Source organism: Equus przewalskii, chromosome 2 (assembly GCF_037783145.1).
Source record: "Equus przewalskii isolate Varuska chromosome 2, EquPr2, whole genome shotgun sequence".
In the NCBI taxonomy this organism is placed as follows: Eukaryota; Metazoa; Chordata; class Mammalia; order Perissodactyla; family Equidae; genus Equus; species Equus przewalskii.
Window position 1 is genome coordinate 57,536,898 of NC_091832.1, and position 19,636 is coordinate 57,556,533.

At 42.9% G+C, this 19,636-nt stretch overlaps 1 long non-coding RNA gene across 3 annotated transcripts in view; it reads left to right on the plus strand.

The window, feature by feature from the left end:
• Positions 1 to 12,216: 12,216 nt before the first annotated feature.
• The window catches only part of LOC139082039 (uncharacterized), a 52,099-nt gene continuing 44,679 nt past the window's right edge, over positions 12,217 to 19,636 (plus strand). For all 3 annotated transcript variants that reach the window (XR_011537704.1, XR_011537702.1, XR_011537705.1), the window contains exon 1: positions 12,217 to 12,354. This is a non-coding gene — a long non-coding RNA (uncharacterized lncRNA). The remainder of the gene's footprint in view (positions 12,355 to 19,636) is intronic.

Sequence of the window (19,636 nt, forward strand, 5' to 3'; positions counted from 1 at the left end):
TTGCTCCGCGCATTCCCCCACGTCATATGCTGACGGCACCCGTCAGATGCCGTCCTGGCGCAAATGCAAAAGCAGGCAGCTAAATTCGAACATAGGGAAGAAAGATAGAGCACAGCTTGTTTTCTGTTTTGGAATTTGTGATCATACATAGGTTACTTTATTTTTTTTTAATTGTAATATATTTTCTTTTAATTGAGGTATAACTTACATAAAGTGCACTAACCATGAGAATTTTTTCTTTTTTTCGTAAATTTTTTATTCAGGTCCTCTTGGCTTACAGCATTGTGTAAATTTCAGGTGGACATCACTATATTTCAGTTTCTGTATAGACTGCATCATGTTCGCCACCAACGGTCCAGTTTTTATCCGTCACCATACATATGTGCCCCTTTACCCCTTTTGCCCTTCCCCCACCCCCTTCTCCTCTGGTAACCACCAATCTGTTCACCTTATCTATGTGTTTGTTTTTTTACCTTCCACATATGAGTGAACTCATACGGTGTTTGTCTTTCTCTGTCTGACTTATTTTGCTCAATATAATACCCTCAAGGTCCATGCATGTTGTCGCAAATGGCACAATTTTGTCTTTTTTAATGGCTGAGTAGTATTCTCTTATATATACCACATCTTCTTTATCCATTCTTCCCTTGATGGGCACTTCGGTTGATCCCACATGATGACAGTTTTTTACAAGTATGTTAGGGCCATGTAACCACAAACCAGATTAAGATACAGGATGTTTCTGGATTCCCGTAGGCTCCCTTTGCCTCCTCCCCATCAGTAACCCCCAAAGGTAACCACTTTTCCAGTCTCTATCAGTATAAATTAGCTTTGCCTGCTTGAGATATATGCATGGAGAGAGAGATAGATAAGTAAATGGATATTTGTGTTTGGCTTCTTTTTCTCATCGTTGTCTGAGGTTCATCCACACACAGTGTGTATATAGCAATAAGTCATTCGTTTTCTCTGCTGTATTTCATTGCAGCATATTTTTGGATATTGTGAATATATCCGTTTTGTTGTTGATGGGCATTTGGTTGTTTTGAGCTTTTGGTTATTATGAATAAAGCTGCTGTGGACATTCTTGTACCTGTCTTGGTGGACACAGACACTCATTTCTCTACTGTCTACACCCAGGAGTGGGATTACTGAGTCAGAGGGTAGGTTTAGCTTTAGTAGGTACCAAACCCCTGGTTACTTTAATGCAAAGTGTCTTGGACAGAGAAGAATCCTCCAGAGAGATTCTTATCTGTGGTTTTTAGAGGACCCAGTAAGCTGCCAGAGGGTGGGAAGAGGGACAGAAGGAATAAACTGATGGAAGATTGTAAAATTGAAAAAACAGAGGGAAGAAAAAAGAGGGTGCAGACAGGGCTCCCGCACACGGGGTGAAGAAGACTTGGCTAGGGGATGTTGAGGTCAAGGCACATGAAGGTGGCAGAGAGGACACTGAGACTCTTTTTAGCTGGTTCTTCTGTATTGAATATTCTCTTGCTAATCACCAAAGAGGAAAAAAATGGAAAAGATAAAGCTTTTACAAGAGGTTCAAGTCATTCAGAACTATGCCATTTGCCTTTAAAAATGAGTAAAGTCATTTTCCTGAAGACAGAACCAAAAATAAACACCCCCTGAAATCCCGTTATGTGACCATCCTGTGGTGACATGAGGCTGAGTTCTGAAGGAGCCCACCACGCAGAGATAGGAGGGAAGTGCATTCCAGGCAGAAGCACGGCTGGTGCAAAGGCCCTATGGCAGGGCCAAGTTTGGCCTATCTGAGGAACACAAACAAGGCCCGATTGTCCAGAGCACAGGGAGTGAACAGAGAGAGTGGGTCTGAGACGAGTTCTGAACGGTAGCCTGGGGCCAGGTCATAGAGGCCTTTGTGACTCAGAGGAAGGACTTTGGAATTTATTCTAAGTGCAGTGGGAAATCGTTAGAAAGCTTTAAGCAGAAGGATAATTTTATCTGGCATATATCTTTTAAAGGTCGCCCAGGTGGTTTTGTGAAGAGGGGTAAGCTTGGAATCAGGGAGGCCAGGCAGGTTGATACAGCACTGATAGCACAAAAACTGATGGTGGCTTGGATCTGATGGTGGGTGGAGTCGTAGCGGTTAGAGATGGAGAGAAGAGAGTGGATGTGGGTGCGTGGTGGACGCAGATTCCAGAAGCTGGATGTTTGCCTCAAGCAGCTGAGCGATCATGTTGCCGTTCTCTGAGATGGGGCTGCCTGAAAGAGAAGCAGATTTGCATGGGGGGAGGGTAGAATCAAGAGTTCTTTTTTTGAGCAAGTTCATTTGAGATGCCTGTGAAACCAATCAAGTGTTAGTCTCGATTTCCGCGCAGAGGTCAGGGCTGGAAACGTAGATGTGAGGAGCCAAGGGGCAGCAGGACGAATTCCCTAATGCTCTTCGTTAAATTGCTACTGCCTCTGGCTTCCTCTGCCAACTTTTTTTTCTCTTTCCAAATCCCTGCAACCTCCACCCTCCCGAGATCATGCAGCCACCTTTCCTAGGCCTGTTGGCTCCTTCTCTCTGCAAATGTGAGGACCTGAGCTGACCAAAGTCCTTACTGACCCTGCTCACTTTTACATTTAGAACAGCACCACCTTCCCATCCATTCCCATTGCCCTCCCCCATCCCCCAGTCTGAGATACACCTACACATATACCTACATATGTATATATATATTCTTCTGGTTCTTGCAGCAAATATAGACATAAACACATTTTAAGAAAAGTTCACTGAATTTAACATTTAGGTAGACTTCCAAAATACCAGATAATATCCATTTTTAATGATCTTTGCACTATTTCTCAGATGGAGAAATTGAACTACCGGTGGACTAGGTTTCCATGCATAGCTTATCAGTGGTGGAGGCAGAAATTAAGTCCAGTTCAGCGTCTCCTGCGCTGGGGAGCAGAACCACAGAGCCACTACAGCACAGCCAGTGATTTCTTCCATCTCCAGCTCGGCCTGCTGCCTGCAAGCTCACGACCTTTGGTGTCATTCAGACCAGAGGAAAGAGGAATGAACTGTGATTCCAGAGCCCAGCATTGAGTATTGGCTCTGACACTGGAAACCAAAAGGAAGGAAAATAATTACTGAGCACTTTTATGTGGCAAGAACTATGCCGGGTACGTTGCTGGTTATCTATCTGAATTTCCACACCAATCCTGTGAAATGATTCTTATTAGCCCTATTTTACAGATGAAGAAACAAGCTGAGGCTGGAGAAATGACTTCTTTGAGTTTGGGAATCAATCTCCCTGATTCTGTTATCCTCGATTGCCTATCCTTATTGTGTGTCCTTGTGCCAGTCTTTTAACCTCTCTGGGCTGGGGTTTTTTCATTTATTAAATGGGACATGAAAAAGCTGATTTCTGTAGTCTTATCTAGCTCTAATATTCTAGATTCTAAATGCATTTAAATGTGTTTAATTTTTGTTTCCTAAGCTAGAGTTTTGAATCATACAGTAACTGAAATGCTTTAGCCAGAGTACGATTTCCACCCTTTCCTGGCAAGAGAGGATAATGACCCTGCATTTGGAGGCTCTGGCACAAAGGGATTTGTCACCCTGACACCAGAAGTGAAAGGCCACTTAGAAATATAAAGGATACTGTCATAGCTTCTTTGTTCCCCTTGTTTACAGCTCTTGATTTCTTCTTTTCTTTCTTTATCTCTGGAAAATACTTGTCATTTTCTAAATCCTCGTGCTTTGAAGACCAAGTTTACCAGGGGAATGTCAAAGAGACGCAGGATTAAATACAGAAGTGATTCTGTTCACTTCCAGCTGCAGAAGCCTGCCGCTGTCACCCCAGACCCCGTCATCTTGCCTCCCTTGTGAGAGCAGAGGCCTGGGCATTCCAGGATCATCATTTCCTTTAGACTTTTCCAACAGCAAAGGTCAAAGGGCTGTTTCTTAATTGCCTTTCTTTCTGCCTGGGTCCTGAATAGCGTTCTGATGGCAGAAAGGAAAAGCAGCGCTGGTCAAAACCTATCTTCAGTGAGAGTTACCTTGGGGTTTTAATCTCATGTTAAACCCATTTGATAGTTGTCCATTTATAACGTGTTTTAAAACTCTAGCAAGGCGAGCCTTCTCTCTCTTAGTGTTCTTGACCAATTATTTACCCAGGAAATTTTATTATTTTATTAATTTTTTTATAAAAGATCCAACATGAATTTTTTTTTAATCATGAATGGGTGCTGCATTTTGTCAAGTACTTTTTCTGCATCTATTTGTATGATCATATGATTTTTCTTCTTTAGCCTGTTGATATGCTGGATTACATTAATTGATTTTTTAATGTTAAACTAGCCTCGCAACTCAGGATAAATCCCACTTGGTCATGGTGTATAATTCTTTTTCTACATTGTTGGATTCAATTTGCTAGTAAATTTAAGAATTTTTGCATCTATGTTCTTGAGAGATATTGGTTTGTAGTTTTCTTTTCTTGTAATGTCTTTGTCTGGTTTTGATATTAGGATAATGCTGTCTTCATAGAACGAATTAGGAAGTATTCCCTTTGCCTCTATTTTCTGGAAGAAATGGTAGGGAATCAATATCATTTCTTCCTTAAATGTTTGTTGAATTATTGATTTATTTTCTTTAATAGATAAAGGCCTATTCAGATTGTAAATTTCTCCTTGTATGAGTTTTGGAAGAAAGAGTTTGGTAGAAAGATTTGTGTCTTTCAAAGAATTGATCCATTTCATCTGTTATCAAACTTGTGGGCATAGAATTATTATTATCCTTTTAATGTCCAGGGGATCAGTATTTATGTCTTTAATGTATTTATATACTATGTTATGTATTTTTAATGTACATGGATCTTTCATTTCTGATGTTAGTAATTTGTATCTTCTGTCTTTTGTCCTTGGTTAGCCTGGCCAGAGGTTTATCCATTTTACTGATCTTTTCAAAGAATCAGCTTTTGGTTTTGTTGGTTTTCTTTATTGATTCCCTGTTTTCAATTTTATTGATTTATACCCTAATTTTTGTTATTTCTTTTCTTCTGCTTACTTTGGATTTAGTTTGCTCTTCTTTTTGAGTTTCCTAAGGTGGAAGCTTAGATTACTGGTTTTAGATCTTTCTTCTTTTCTAATATATGTATTCAATGCTATAAATTTCCCTTGATGCACTGCTTTCACTGCACCCTACAGATTTTGGTAAGTTGCATTTTCATTTTTCACTTAGTTGACAATATTTTTAAATTTCTCTTGAGACTTCTTTGACCTGTGTGTTATTTCGAAGTGTGTTGTTTAATCTCCAAATATTTTAGAATTTTCTCTTTGTTATTGATTTCTACTTTAATTCCATTGTGTTTTGAGAGCACACTTTGTATAGTTTCTATCTTTTAAAATTTGTTGAAGTGTGTTTTGGTTAAGAATGTGGTCCATCTTGGTGCATGTTCCATGTGAGCTTGAGAAGTATTCTGTTGTTGTTGAATGAAGTAGTCGATAGATGTCAGTTGTATCCAGTCAACTGGTGGTGGTTTTGAGTTTGGCTATAGCCTTACTGACTTTCCGCCTGACGGATCTGTCCATTTCTGACAGAGGGCTGTTGAAGTGTCCAACTATAATATAATTCATAATAAATAGTATATATTATTTATTATATTATATATTATATTTATTATATATAATAAAATTATAAATAATAAATTATAGATATATAAATGATAAAATTATTTATAATATATAATAAATATAATATAATTCATCTATTTCTCCTTGCAGTTCTATCCATTTTTGCCTCAGGTACTTTGACATTCTGTTGCTGGGTGCATATACATTAAGGATTACTATGTCTTCTTGAAGAATTGACCTCTTTATCGTAATGCAATGCCCCTCTTTATCCCTGATAATTTTTTTGCTCTGAAGTCCATTTCGCCTGAAAGTAACAATAGCTATTCTGATTAGTGTCAACATGGTATATCTTTCTCCATCTCTGGAATGTTTTTAAGTACTACATCAAATTTATCACTGATGAAATTATTACTGTGGAAAATGTAACTAATCTCACAAAAGGCAGTATAGTAAGTTATTTTCAGTCATTCATACCTTAGTAAGAATTAGTATATAAGATCCTTTCAATAAACAGGTAAAGATAATTTTATGTGGAAGGAAATGAGGAAGTTGTAAGAGATTAAGAGTCAGTAGCTGAGAGGGGAGGATGGAAGCCCCACAGAAAGAAAGGAGAGGTAGTCAGATGTAAAAGGCAAATCTTGCGCTCTTTGAGATTTTTGCACAAGGCTGAAATTGCCTGAATGCTTTATTCTTTCCTCTTTTTTGTGTGAGGAAGATTGGCCCTGAGCTAACATCTGTTGCCAATATTCTTTTTTCGGCTTGAGGAAGATTGTCGTTGAGCTAACATCCGTGCCCATCTTCCTCTATTTTATGTGGCACGCCACCACAGTGTGGCTTGACAAGTGGTGCTAGGTCCACGTTTGGGATCCAAACCTGTGAACCCTGGGCTGCCGAAGCAGAGGCGGGGATGCCCGAGGGCTCCCAGAACAACCCAGTGCCCACAATACCTAGTGGCTCTTTACACTCTATCACAGAACTTACCATGGCTTCTCTTATTAGGCTGAGGAAATTGAGGGGAAGACAAAACTGATTTCCAGATTACTCCTCAAGGTTTCTTTTTGCCACATCCTCTTTTCTTATCTCAAACTCTTCTTACTCAGACCGCATCAAGGTAGCACATTATGTCCAGTTCTGCTCAACGCCAGGAAGCAGGACATTCTCTCAACGCCCACTTCCTGCCAGTGTCAGTCCTGAGCGGATCTGTCCTGGCAGGCCAGGCCTTTCAGCCAAGCTGCGTGTGTGGAGTGTCTTGATGGCATGATTTGAAGAGTGCCAGCCAGGCTGCCACATCCAAAAAGTTTCTTTCCCGCCCATGCCTAAAATTCCGCCCTTAATGATTCATACCTGCTAACACCTGGTCCTAGGAAGGAAAAGACACAGAAGGAAAATGCTACCTGTTTACTGCCTAATTTTGCTTGGGGATGGCCCATGACTGGGGTCATAAAGGGACTTCTGAGTGTATGAATTGGAATGTCTTATAACTTTCCAGTAAATGCTGACAAAATTCAGTATGAGGCCTCAAGGCTTTGAGGCAGGGGAGAGAAAAGTCAAAAAGGGTTTCTGTGACTATTTCTTAAGGGGCAGATTAACAGCAATGAGCTGGGTTTGATCAAATTCAGGCTAGATCATGGCATTTAATAAATGCTCAATTGAATATCCTTGTTTGTATTCATTATGCTATATTACTTATGTTCATGTAACAGCATATGAATAAAGTTGCATGCTAGCATGCCACTGTTCCACTTTGTCTTTATTGGACCAAATTTATTATTATTGTAGTGATTTGGTAGCTTGACTAAAATTCTGCTGGGTATTCACATGATCACATACTCTAATCTCTCTTCTACCTATTTACCTCTCATTCTTTTCCACTCTTCTCCCATCAACCAATTCATATACACACGCCCCACAGCAATCTACACACATTATTACTTTCTGAGACTGGCTACATGTGGACATTTTTGAGTATCAAATGAGGACCCATTTTTACCACCCTTGGGCCAGGCCCTATCTCCAACTCCAGGATTGCTGGGGCCTCCAGAGTAAACTCTTCAGGCTCTGCTGCCTTCAGTTGTCCCACTTTCATTATGACAGCCCATCCAGGAAAGCCTGTAATTCAGTGGGGCAAAATGGAAACGTCCCTGGACACAGTCAGGAGGTCTGGGTTTGGGCACCTATTCCACCATTTTCCATTTATAAAGGGTTCTGTAAGATAAGTAGAAGTTAGCCGGGTCTATAATAGAAATAAGATCTTACCATGTGGAGGGGAAAACACGTGAAGTATACGCCAGCGTGTAGAACAGAATTATTCACAATAGCCCAAAGGTGGAAACAACCCAAGTGTCTATCAACAGATGAATGGATAAACAAATGTGGTATATCCATACAACGGACTATTATTTGGCCATGAAAAGGAATGCTATTCTGACACCTGCTACAACATGGATGAACCTTGAAAATATTACGCCAAGTGGGAGAAGCCAGACACAAAAGGATAAATGTTGTATGATTTCATTTATATAAAATATCTAGAATAGGCAAATTCACAGAGACAGAAAGTAGATTAGATATTAGTAGGGGTTGGGTGAAGGGGGAGTGGGGACTTATTGCTTAATAGGTACGGTTTCTGTTGAGGGTGATGAAAAATTACGGAAATAGTGGTGATGGTTGCACAACATTATGAATGTAATTAATGCCACTAAATTCTACACTTAAAAATGGTTAAAATCGGGGCCGGCCCGGTGGCACAGCAGTTAAGTGTGCATGCTCTGCCTCGGGGTCCCGGGGTTCAATGGTTAGGATCCAGGGTGTGGACATGGCACCACTCATCAAGCCATGCTGTAGCAGGCATCCCACATATAAAGTAGAGGAACATGGGCATGGATGTGAGCTCAGGGCTAGTCTTCCTCAACAAAAAGAGGAGGATTGGCAGATGTTAGCTCAGGGCTGATCTTCCTCAAAAAAAAAAAAAAATTTCAAATGGCAAGTTTTATTTTATATATATTTTGCCACAATAAAAAGTAAAAAGAAAAAAAACCTCGTGGGTTTCATAATAAAACTATAGACGTGCTTCAAGATGCCTGGCATGGAAATAGACCCATGGAACTAGGCACAGAGCGAAAACTAAGTGGAAAAACACGTATGAAGGCCTAGAATCAGGCCAACCCAGCTTGTTTGGGAATGGCAACCTAGCCAAAGAGAAGTCACCAGGAGCGGGGCAGCAGATAAGGCTGGAGAGATGAGCAGACATCTGATCAGGAAAAGCCTCATGTCCCGTGCAAAAGAGAGGGAACTCGACTCAACCCAGGGAAGAATTTTCAAGCAGGAAGGAACCTATGTATGATCTGGTTTGCCCATGAGGAAACTCACTCCAGCAAGTGTGGGGAGGTATCGCACAAGAACAATATTGCAAGCAGAGGGACGAGTTATAACACTGCTGGGTTAGGCTAGGCAAGAAATAATAAGCCGTAGCCCAGGGACACCACCAACCAGCAGCATATACAGGGCCCCTAAGATCCAGTTTAAGTGACAGGAGACCCACCCGGTTCTCTTGGTTTTGTTTCCTGCCTTCACACAAGCTTTACCTGCTCTAACAGGTGTGTCCTCCAGGGGGCTGATACCAAGTCCTGAAACTGGGAGAAAGCCCAGGTGGCATTTAGCTCAGTGATGAGAATCACCTGAGTGAGCCCTGGACACTCTAACCTAATGTCTCTCTTCCTGGCAAGGTCCTCTCAGGGAGAATGCCCTAATAAGGGAAACAAAAGATGGGTGTTTCCCTTCAGTCTGAGAAAATTCCTTTTTTTTTTTTATTTGCTGAGGAAGATTTGCCCTAAGCTAATGTCCACTGCCAATCTTCCTCTTTTTGTATGTGAGCCGCTGCCACAACATGACCACTGACAGACAAGTGGTATAGGTCTGCACCCAGGAAACAAACCTGGACCACCGAAGCAGAGCATGCCAACTTAACCACTAAGCCCTCGGTCTGAGAAGATTCTAATTGCTCACTTGTACTCTGAAGCTGCCTGTCCTACTTCTCTTACCCAGACGGGGTGAGCCTCTCTCAGCTCTGAAAGAATGCACTTCCTCCTGCTGTCTTTGGTCTCCCTGTCCATTCCCCAGCCCCACTGCTCTGGAGGCTGTGTGTAGACCCTGCTTCTCACTGGGCCACCCCACTGCCCATGGCTCCCCACCAGCACTGCGGCCCAGTTGGAGACTGTGCTCCTAACCCAAAAGGGATGCCCCCCCGTCGGCTGCTCACTGGGATGCTCTCGGATCCGGCTCCCCACTGGCAGCCTCCCGACTCTGAGACTCTGTTAAGCCGATTACAGGGTGTGCTGGGGCCCCACCTCTGTGTTCACGGACCTCATGTTGGTAGCTTGAAATAAGCCGTGGTGGGAGTATTTACAGCACAGAAATCTGCAAACATCACAAATCAGAGCTTTTCTTTCTGGAGAGCCAGTTGTCCTTTTCGTCAGTACACCACTGACTGGGCTTCTGGTTCTTTCAGAAGAAAAAGAAAAAAACTGATCTGGAAGTGTTAGGCAGGGCTTCATTTCTTTCAGGGATCTGGGTCCCATCACCTCAGAAGGCAGGAGGCAGGGCTCCTGAAAATCTAAAGCTTCGCATCCCACCCATGTGGTAGGGCTAATTGGGAGAGGCTGGCTCAGTTCAGGAAGACTGGGTTCCACCTTGTAGGGTACCCTCCCCAGGCTGAGATGGCTCTATTGGCCTCTTGAACTAAAGCAGAGCTCTTCAGCAGGAGGGAGCGTGTGTGCCCTTCCACGATGGGGATCCAGCTTCCTGTAATTCTCAACCCGCGTCCTCTGCCCATGGTCCTGAGGTTCGAATGCAAGCGATGCCGCCCCCCTCCCAGGCATTTGGACAGTCTTCTCCAAGCACCTCCTGTGGGAGCCGGACACATCAGTCACACTCTCTACGATTCTCAATGAATGGTGTCTCACTGACACTCCTAGTTTCAACTGGAAGGGCTGAAAGGTGTTGAAGGGCAGAAAGGAGAAAGATGTAACCAACTTGGTTTTACTGTGTTATGGTGTTAGGGCTTTGATACATTTGAGATTGCATACATTGTTGCTTTTGTTTTTGTCATTAGGTGGATGTAATTTTCTTACGATTACACTCTGAACCTCAAGCTCCTTCTCCCTGTCGTGGGTTGAATTGCGTCTCCCCACAAAATTCATAGTTGAAGTCCTAACCCCCAGTACCTCAGAATGTGACCTCATTTGGAAATAGGGCCATTGCAGATGTAGAAGTTAAGATGGGGTCATACTGGAGTAGGTGGCCCCTAATCCAATATGACTGGCGTCCTTATAAAAGCAGGAAATGTGGACACAGGCAGCATTGCAGGGAGAACGCCACGAGAACGTGAAGATGGCCATCTACAAACCCAGAGACCCACTGGAGCAGGTCCTTCCCTCAGTTCTGGGACGGCAGCAACCCTGCCTGCACCTCCGTCTCAGACTGCCAGCCTCCAGAGCTGTGAGACAATGCATTTCTGTTGTTTAAGGCCCCAGTCTGTAGTCCTTTGTTACAGGTTTTAGCAGACAGTACAATCGACCATGAATTTACTTTTCTTGTAAATTCACCAGGATTTGCAGACAAGCAAAACTGTCATGGTTCACTAAAGCCTCAGAATCTTTCGTTTTAGGTAACTTTTTTTATTACTTAAGAGTGGGGGGAGGGGAACCGAAATACTGCAGTGCTATCTAAATTTAGAACTACTATAGTCCCAATAACTTAGAAATATTTAAAAGTTACTTAAGACAAATAAAACACCGTAAGACACATTAAACTCTATTTTCATGGCTCTGAAGTTTCTTTTTGCATTTGTCAACACACGTATTTTCAAATAGTTGGGATGACTGGCCGTGTGCTTTCTTGTGTTCTACGTTTTTCATTTAACATTATCTGATAAAAATATTTCTACATAGTGATAACGTTCCTATGCTTATTTAAATAGCCACATATTATTTTGTGCCTCTCACGTATTATTCACCATTTGTTATTTTCTAATTTTTCACTATGAATATTTTTGTATAATTTACTTTTTTTTTTTTTACTACATTTGAATACTTCCTTGAGGTATATACCCAGAACAGAAACTCCTGGGTGACACAGTTTCCTGGTTCCTGTGACATATTACTCCATTCCAGTATTCTCCAGACAGATTGAGCCCATCTGTGGTTTCACCAGAAATAAAAACTGAGTGTGCAGGCTTCTCCATCATCTTGACGTCATTTAGTTTTATAATTTTAAAATTATTTCCCCTAGTTTGAAAAGCTTTCCCTAGTCTTAACGTTGCTTTAGTTTTTCACTTATGTCACGGCTAGGCAGGTAGCCCCAGGCACTTTGAAGGCATCTGCTTATTTTTATACTTTCCTGAGATGTGAGCGATATGCAGCGCACGCTAGCTCGCGGGGCTGGCCCCAAGCGGCGGGCCGGGCCGGGCTGCCCCTCGGGCGGGTCCCGCCGCGCCCCCACCGCGGGGCTCAGGGCTCGCTCTGGATCCGCGCCCACCAGGGGTCAGCCTCGGCTCGGCTTCGGGCTGACTTCCCACAATGCAGCGGGTCTGAGTCCGCACGCCGGGAGGTGACCGAGCTGCGGCTGCTGCGCCGAGCCCCGGGGTTTGCGGGGCGGCTGGGGGCGGGGCTGCAGCCGCCGCCGCTGTCCCCGCCCGGTGCCTCCTGCGGGCCGCCGCCCCGGCTCGCGGCGCGCCCTCCCGAGCCTCGGAGTCCTCTCCACCTGGCGCTGTGCGAGGTAAGGGGGCTCTTCCGGACATCCCTTTGTGGGGAGTGAAGTCTTTTCTTAGTTGTGCAAACAGAAGTCTTAAGCTGCCAAAATTTAGAGATGGAGCAACCAGCTGTGCTCGGAGGCATCTATTTCAAAACTCTTTTGTCTGCGTCCCTTTCTCCCTGTCCCTCCAGACTGCTGGGCTTTGGAAGCCTGACTGGGGGAGTTTGTGGGGGGTAATTTCAAGCCCTTGGTTCATCCCTGTGTCTTGTGTATGGACGCAAACTCTGGGGTGGGGTTAGAATGTGTGAGAACTTGGATGGGTGTGGGCTGGGTTTCTTGCGATGTGTGCATGTGTGGGAACTCAGGAAAAATTAGATGACCGTAGGGGTCTCTTTCATAGCGGGGGGGGGGGGGGGGGAGGGTCTCGCGCCCCCGCTGTTTCGGGTACTTAGTGAGCGGCGTCTGTCACGTGCCGCGTCTCCGCCACCCTATCAGGAGGTGAGTATCCTGTGATCTAAGCCAATGGGTGCCCTCAAGTTCTAATAGACCCCAAAACGCAGCATACCAGCACTACTCTCCAGGACCCTGCTTCCCAACAGTCGCTGCTGCCACAGCCCGGAGCGCCTTACAGTACAGCTGACTCTAGTTTGGGGATCCCACAAAGCTTTTCAAAAAGTAAAGTTGGGCAGATATAAAGCACTGGAATATAGGGCGCCTGGGATAGCTTAAGACTGTCGGTGTCTGTGCTCCCCAGCCTGTTTCTGGGTCACACTGCATGGCTCCAGCCATTCGGGCTCACTTTCTCTTACCCTATTTCTCCCCTTGGTAATAATGCCAACCTCCAATAATGCCGACCTGAAAGCCCCAGCTACAATTCTAGGGTGACTCCACCTTTGCCCACTTCTAAAGACTCAGAGAAGCACTTGAATCCTCTGGTCCCTATCCCCAGTGTAAAATCAATGATATTTTGAAAGGTATGTTTTCCTTTAAACTTTCACCCAATATTATGTCTATTCCAATAAATATCAATTCATTGATTTTACTTGTGAAATCCAAGCAGTTTAGTTTACTGCTTAGTAATAGAAATTAAAACTGGCAAAACTAGCTAGAAGATATATTCTTCAGCAGCATGATCCTACTTAATAAATTAGCTGATAGTAAAAGGCAGATGATGGGAAATCACGCAAGCTTGCTTCTAGAACATTTCTGCATCTAAGAAGAGAAGGTTGGACAATTAAATTGTCTCTGTTGCTCCTTTCAAATGGAAAATGCTATCAATGAACGCGGATTCTTTTTTTGCTAGACACACCTCTTGATTTGAGATAACAATCAAAAATAAGAAATTTTTTTCAAACTGTTGTCACCTGCCCTATACCCAAGGAAAGAAGTCAGTCTAAGAATTGTTAGGATTCTAAATCTTTGTTAAGCCGAAATTCTTTTTTTCTTAAGATTTTATTTTTTCCTTTTTCTCCCCAAAGCCCCCCGGTACATAGTTGTGTATTTTTAGTTGTGGGTCCTTCTAGTTGTGGCATGTGGCATGTGGTATGCTGCCTCAGCATGGCTTGAAGAGCAGTGCCATGTCTGCAGCCAGGATCCCAACCGGTGAAACCTCGGGCCTCCCAAGTGGAGCGTGAGAACTTAAGCACTCAGACACGGGGCCGGCCCCTAAGCAGAAATTCTTAATGGTCCTTAACCCTGTCTCTGGGTACTTTCCTCCAGAAGTGTCAGTTCTCTATCAAAATATGAAATTATGAATTACTCCTTATGTATAATATGTTCTATTCAGAAACTAATTGTATTTTCCATCTAATATTAATATTCATTTAAAAGCTTTGTGTATTTGTGAGTAAAAGGATACAAATCTTTAGAAGATTCAAAGGAAGAACAGAAAATTGTCTTAGCTAGTATACATCAGTGATTCCCATCGTGAGGTCCTTGGTGAGTGGCGATAAACCCAAAAGATAAAACCAAAATCTAGTAAGTCATTAATAGTCACCAACATCCACAAGAACTGGAAGGCACCATTTGAACCTTAAAAGGAGCCGTTTAAAGCTGTGTTAAAGATAACTTTGCACAGTAGACAGCAAGCACCAGTAAGCCCGTAGCCTCAAGAGATTCATGTGGAAAGACACTAACACCCACATAAAGAAACTGAAATACCAATTCATGGGCTAACTAAAAATAAGCTGATTAAGTGTTTCCCACATCAACTGTAAATATATGCACTTTAGGTTAATCTAAACAGTTGGCACATTGCTTTTACAACCTTCCGATGGCCTTATTACTTCAAAAAACGGCACAGCTGGCTCAGTTCTTGCTTCTGAAGGAGGTAGACTAACAAATTGACTTCTAGCCACAGACTGGAGTTTACAAGAGCTAGTGCAAACAAGCAGCTCGTAATTTACTCATTTCTTGGGCAGATATTTATCAAGCACCTACTAAGTGCAAGACTGGACTCCTTGCTTTAGCCCACTCCTAGTGAAAAATAGCTGCAGGGATGATCTCGTGCTGGGGGCTGCGTCAGCAGGACCATATGAATAGGGGCCAGGATATTTCTCAGACAATGAGGAAGCCAGAGCATCTCTCGCAAGAACCATGAAGACCCCAGGAGCTCAATTTAAACACACACCACTTATTTTGGAGGGAGAAAGGGATAGAGAAAGTACCTCAAAATATTTCCCCTTTAGCTTCCATCTTTGTGGTGCCAATTTTTTAAAAAATTCTTCATTATATAATGATACTAATTATTCTAATATAGTCATGTAATATGAGACTATAGAAGCTGTTGTTCTGATTAACTCGAGAGAGCTAATCATATGTGAACTATCCTAACTTTCCAATAATAAAAAACCCACCCTATTTATATCAGATATTTGTTCAATAAACATCCTAGCATGGTGCTAAGATTGGAAATACAAAGGAGAATAATTGAATCCCTGACTTTACGAAGCTGATCTAGTTGAGGAAATCAATGCACAGATAATCATAATACAACGTTTGTTTGTTATGGTGATAGATTTCTGCTCCTGATGCTGTGGGTTCCTATTCCATTTTGGTGGAGTTGGTTGGGTAAGGCCTTCTGGAAAAGTTAGTGCCTGAAATTAGCAATAAAGGATGACTGACTTTTAGCCAGGAGTAGGGAAAGATTGCTGGAGGAAGAGGGACAAGCCTTAGCAAAACCATAGAGGTAAGTGTCAAGATATGAGGGCCCGAAAGATAAGAGGTGAGACTGAAGAGAGAGGCAGGGGTCAGATCATAAGAAGACCTCGTAAGGGGCGGGGAGACACTGAAAACTTTAGCGGGAGATTGACAGGATCGTATCTGCTTTAGGCAGCTCACTCTGAAGCCTGAGTGAAGGACGGACTTAAGAGGCCAAGAGGCAGGAAGAACTGGTAGAAGGCTGGAGCAGTGATTAGGAAAGAAATGATGAGGGCTTAGCATTTGTGGAAGGCCTCACCAACTTCCGCTTTCTCATACATTGTTTTCTGTGATTGTCATAACCAGCCTTTGCTGTCAGTAGGGTAAGAGTCCCCTCTTCGTTTTGTAAGTGCTTGCCTGTGCTTTGTGTACATTACCTCTAACCCTATAAAAATCCTTCAGATTAGGTATTATGAGCCCACTTTACAGAAGTTGATACTGAGGCAGGGTCAGGGTCAGCCCCAGGTCCAGTGTCTAGTGCAGAACTCGTTGTGAACGATAGGGGGGTCCTACTCTTCTAGAGAATGAAGCAAGACAGCCCTTCTAGGCAAATCTACGCCCTGGACACACTTCTCAGGAGTCAGCATGGCAATAAGACCACAATGCCCCACTTCTTAAGCAGTTCTGTCTCTGCATTTAAGAGTCCTATTGAACAAATCAGTGTGATGATTCCTTGAAATATTAAACATAAATTATCATGTGATCCAGCAATTCCATTTCTGGGTGTATACCCAAAAGAAGTGAAAGGAAGGTCTCAAACAGGTATCTGTACACCCATGTTCATCACAGCCTTATTCACGATAGCCAAAAGGTGGAAACAACCCAAGTGTCCATTGATGGATGGATGGATGGATAAACAAAATGTAGTGTATACATTCAATGGAATATTTGCTCAGCCTTAAAAAGGAAGGAAATTCTGACATATGCTACAGCATGGATGAACCTTGAGGACATTGTGCTAAGTGAAATAAGCCAGTCACAAAAGGACAAATACTGTTAGATTTCACTTACGGTAGTCAAATTCATAGAGACAGAAAGTAGGATGGGGGTTGCCAGGGCCTGGGGGAAGGAGGGGTGGGGCGTTGTTGTTTAACAGGTACAGAGTTTCAGTTTGGGAAGATGGAAAGTGTTCTGGAGATGGATGGTGGTGATGGTTGTGTAACACTGTAAATGTGCTTAATGCCTCCGAACTGTACATTTAAAAATGGCTAAAATGGTAAATTTTATGTTGTGTGTATTTTACCATCAAAAAAAGTCCCACTGAGCATCACATTGTGATCAGCTAACCAAAGTCTGGGGCCCTGTGATAAATTAATGATAAGGAAGACTACGAAATGCAAATCAAAAATTAAAACAGACATCTCATAAAACCCAGCCCAAGGAAAGAATGCTGGCTGGATTCCTAGAGGACACATCACAGAAGTATAAAGCTGGAAGGTACCACAGAAACTGTTTAGTTGAGCTTCCACCTGCAGATGACAACAGTGAGGCCCAGAGTTATCAAGTGACTTGCCCAGGGTCACTGAGCAAGTTCAGGCAAAGGGAGAATTCGAAGCAAAAACTGGTTTCTGCCAACCAGTGGTGCCTGGCACTGACGAGGAACCTCTTTGAGCTGACAGACAGAGGTGTGCTCTGGCCTTTTCTTTTTAAGCAGAAAGAGAAACCAAGTTTCCATGTTTATTAGCCTTGCAGCAGCAAATTTGTAGGATTACAATTACTGAAGAGATTCACGTGCTTAGAATTTGGTGTTCGATTGCTGGCTTTGTCTAGGTAACAAGATGAGAAAGTGGTGAGAAGTTGGAATTTGTTCAATCATTCATTATCAAATATGTGAGCGCCTATGTTGTGCCAGATATCCTCTCCACTTTACACTTTTTCTGTCTAGTAACAGCTAGCTGTCTGCCAGCTTTATTCTAGATGCTCTGCCAGTCACCCTTGGACATAAACTCCTGAGTTACATACGCCTCCGTTGGCTCCTGGACAGGTCAGTAGGGGAATAGGTGGAGCTGGAGGGGAAGTGATACGGGGTACAGTGGGAGGGTGCCAGATACCAAAGAGAGTTGCAGTTCCAATGAGGAAGCCACCTAGAGCTAACGGATTCTCATTAGGAAACATGTCTAGGGGCTGCAGCTGCAGAAGGATTGGAGTCATGCTCATGTAACTTGCCCCTGGCACAGAGAGAGTGTGGGGACCACCTGCAGTTCTTAATGCCTGCAATGGAGGATCAGAGTGATATCTGCAGCAGAAACCCTGAAAGACAGACAAAAAGAGTGACACACGGAGACAAGCAGACGTACAAAGCGAGAGAGAGATGTGGAAAACAGTGCAGTCTGAAAACCCCCAGTTTTCATGGAATGATGTCCCCATCCTGTGGCCTGTAAAGATAGAGCCAGGTTGGCTCTTGACAAATATGTGCATAAATGTAAATAGAGCCCTTTTTTTTAAATCCAATATTTGGACCTGCCCCCTTCCAGGAGACCTGAGGTGTAGGATGCAAGGTAAAACATAATTTAAAAAATACGGTACTGGGGTGGTTTAGTAAAACAAGCACCAGATTTGCAACCACTTAAGAAGGAGGGGCCTGTGAGGAAAGGCATGGTGCCTGGCATATAGGAGACACACAGGGCATCCTAGCTATTTTTAAAATTGTAAAACATAAAAGTGGTCATAGCCGTGAAGCAGAAATAGATCCACTAGGCATCCTGAGATGAGACGTTTTGGCATGGAATTTGGCTTTATGTTTCTTGGAAGCCACGATAGAAGAGGAAACAAGTTGGGTTATATCATTTTCTTATTCTGGCAAGATAACATGTACAGATTCAACTATAGAGAAGACTTTGTTTTTCTGGAACTAAATTCAAGGAAGGACTTAGCACGTGGGCTATCTTGAGTGCAATTTTGAAGCAGTGGACAACATCTTCAGTAACATTTTAAGGACAACACTGAGAACGTCATGCAGATGAATGGTTTTCATGCAATGACACTATTCTTACCTTTGGTGGAAACTATCTGGAGTTATTACTGAACGTGTGAAGTATTTTTCTGTTAGAATGCTGTGTTGTTAAGATTCTGGGAGAGCCATTTTCGGAAGTTACCTAAGGATGAGTCATCAGAAGAAGCTGGAGAGTGGGCAGAATTGGACAGCTGAGCCAGAAAAGGCCTAATTGTCCATTGAGCTCGGTCATCCTTACTGTTCTCATGGGGTAGAGGATCTCTTGGCAAGAAATAAGAGCTAAGTGGTCCAACAGACATTTAAGCTTTGAAGCAAGACTAGAATGAGTCCTGTGCTACTCTTGACACAAGATGGCAGATTCTGGGGACGACAATGCCCGTTGCTGGTGGGGAGACCAGCAGTTAACAAGCAGCTGGGGGATATGCTTCCGATAAACCAAACAGGAGGTTGTGATGTAGTGGAAAGGCCACGGACTTTGAAATCAGAGAAATTGGATTCAAATCCTAGCTCTGCTACTTACTAGCTATGTGATTTCACAAATTACTTAATTTTTCTGATCCTCAATGGGATATTAATATCTACCTTGTATGAGTCCTTTTACCGATCAGAGATAAGATGTGTAAACAAAAATAAATACTAATAGTAGCTAACAATTATTGATGCTTAGCTCAGATGAAGCATTATATTAAGGGTTTTATATGCATTGTTTTGTTTATTCTTTAAAACAACTGTCTGTAGTACCTACTACCTGGCACCTAGTAGGTGCCCTACATGTGATATCTGTAAGTATTCTTAGTATCAGTCATAATAATAAACTGATTAGGTAAAAGTGAAAGAGGCCATCTTTGCCCTGGGAATTAGTGCCTAGAATGGTGGTTGGAAGAGTCCACTGGCCAGATGTGGCCCACTGTCTGTTTTTGTACAGTCGGTGAGCTAAGAATGGTTTTTACCTATTTTAAATGGTTGCAAAAATCAAAAGAAGAATAATATTTCATGACATGTGAAAATGATTCAAATTTTAGTGTCCATAAATAAAGTTTTATTGGAAGGCACCTATGTCCTTTTGTTCGCGTGTTGTCTATAGCTGCTTTCATGACACAACAGCAGAGTTGAGTGGTTGTGGTAGAAATACCTATGGCCCGCAAAGCCTCAAAA